At 39.1% G+C, this 2410-nt stretch overlaps 1 protein-coding gene across 2 annotated transcripts in view; it reads right to left on the bottom strand.

Annotated features, from left to right (window-relative positions):
- Positions 1-2205: 2205 nt before the first annotated feature.
- LOC144636829 (uncharacterized) overlaps positions 2206-2410 on the bottom strand; it is a 9081-nt gene continuing 8876 nt past the window's right edge. For both annotated transcript variants that reach the window (XM_078496039.1, XM_078496040.1), the window contains exon 6: positions 2206-2410. This exon is cut by the window's right edge and continues 634 nt beyond it. The gene's annotated coding sequence lies outside the window, so the exon portion shown is untranslated.

The following is a 2410-nucleotide window of genomic DNA, read 5'->3' as shown; positions in this document are numbered from 1 at the left end:
CAACGCGTGATACTCAAATTCTGCCTGTTTTATTTGGAATCGAACGCCGTCTTCGATATTTAGTTTTGCTGTAATAGGACAGCCGAAACAGTGAACTGAATGAAAACAGTTTGAGCAAGATTTGTAAGTCAACTACTGAAATTGAGTTTTCAGTCGACCTTGTCCTTGGTGTCACGTTTGTTGTTTTTTGTGAAACTCCTTTCCAAGACTCTATTTAAAAGACGTCGTTTTAAATTCATGGTGTGTTTCAAGTTCAATGAATAGGTATAAAATACTGAAGACAGTGTTTGAATAAAATAAAATCATTTCTATCGCGCCTTACCACGAGTTCTAAGGTGCTGCGCTTAAAAAATAAAAACGAAACTGAACTTGATACTTCAAATATCTGGCCCTCCAACACAAAATATAGGGCCCGGGCTAAATGGGTCCATGTGTTCTGCTGGTATAACGTATCAACATATATTGCCGCTCTGTTCAACGAAACCCTTTTTCTTGTGTACGTTTTCCTGTAACCGCAATGTGATCCGTCACGCAAGTTGAGCATGCAAATCAACATGCTACCATTCCGCTGAATTAAGGGCTTTGTCACGGATTTTAACAGATTTTTGATATTTGTGTGGTAAGAAACCTAAATATAATGGTCCATTTTGGTTAACAATTGCTATTGTTAGGACACTTAGACTGTACACAAGCGCCGGTCTTTGGCTGCGGATGGCTTGAATGGAAAGGGATTGCAACTTGAAAAATTGAGGCTAAACATTTCAAGTTGTTTCCGCCCGTCTTCAAAAAATCTCTATATATATTGCTGAAGTTTGATTTCTATCCCCAAATTAAGTTTAAACTTCTTTTACATGTTCATAGATAACGTTTTTTATGCGTTATAAGTTGCCTATCACTAATTACAGAACAGGTACGAAATCCCCCGACTGGCTCCTTTATAAACAAAGGCAGTAGGGTCACCCGACAGTACAGGGCGACATTCCTTCTTTATTGTCAGAGCATGTCGTGAAACTGAAAATCATTGCTGTGCGTAGTTAAAAAGCATTAAGTAAGCCGTGCATACGTGGTAAGAACTTCGACTTGAACGTAATATTTTCGAAATCGTTGATTGAGTTGATCTTTAGCCTCCTACGTAAACGCGTGACGAGCCCTAAGAACGTCTGCGTAGGAGGCTAGTTGATTTTGTGATTTATATGAAACACACTCTGAAAACAGGTGAAAACCGTGGTAAACAAAACGTGCAGATCTAGCGGGATTTAGATTATAAATACAATTTAACTTTTTTCGTCCCGTCGCGAGAAAAAAATCTCAAGTTCGTCGTTATTGACCGCTGCGTACGTCATGCGAGCCATAAGTAAATAGCACTGAAAACGTGCAAAAATAATCCAATATCTTTTTTTGGTCCATCTTTCGTTGTACTTCCACTTGGAAGTATACAGATTTGGGTCTTTCGGTATTTCTTATTTGACGTTAGCTAACGGGCGACAAGGCCTTGTCGCAGGCCAGGTTCGTTGTAAGCGTCCACTGCCTACGTCACAAGGCACAATAAAGGTGGATTTTCACTGTCGCGTTTTTTTTCCACGCACGTCAAACGTATGTACAAATGAAATTTTTTAAGTGCGATTGCGTGTGTTGACTTTACGTTGTCGAATTTCCAATGCCCCGATTTTTCTAGGTATTTATGTACGTGAATCACAGGTATACGAATGTAGCGATCGTGGATTTTCGCACAAAAGTTGAACTGTGTTCAACTGTTTTCGCGGCTGTTCGCGGTTACGCAGCGATTTAACCAGTCATGCTTTTGGTGTTTGTCGCATGAGAGCATGACACCGCTTACCATGCGGGCGACATTTTGTTTTAAATAGCTATATAGCTGTCAACGAAAACGTAAGAAAATATTCAGATGTAGAAGCACTTCTTATAGCTGAAATTCTTAAAATTCCAGCCGTTTTACGTACGTAAATATTAACGCGGCAGTGAAATTCCACCTTAATGGCAGATTTCCACTGACGCGTTATTTTTTACGTGCGTGAAAAAATTTAGAGATAATGTATGAACAGCTGGCGTAAACGTTCACGCAAGTCGTTCATACATTGTCTCTAAATTTTTCCCGCACGTAAAAAATTACGCGTCAGTGGAAATCCATCATAAGCCTGTTTTAGAGCGTATAAATAGCCAACATGCAAAACAAAACACGTATACAGATTGGGGTTATATTTTTAATATTTAACATTGCTGCAAAACGTTTTACAAAATAATGACAAGTAATGACGCAAACAAGAAACAAGAGCCTTCTGCCAAGCACCACTTCGAGCACCTAGCTAAACACTTCATATTCATGTATCTTTTTGCATTAACTGTTCAGCAAGAGGGCAAAGATGATTCAACTATTCAGGAAGCTCAGCATAAA

This window comes from Oculina patagonica, chromosome 13 (genome assembly GCF_052425735.1).
Source record: "Oculina patagonica isolate OP01 chromosome 13, crgOcupat, whole genome shotgun sequence".
NCBI lineage: Eukaryota > Metazoa > Cnidaria > Anthozoa > Scleractinia > Oculinidae > Oculina > Oculina patagonica.
The sequence above is the reverse complement of the archived record's forward strand: the minus strand, read 5'-3'. Positions and strand labels throughout refer to the sequence as shown.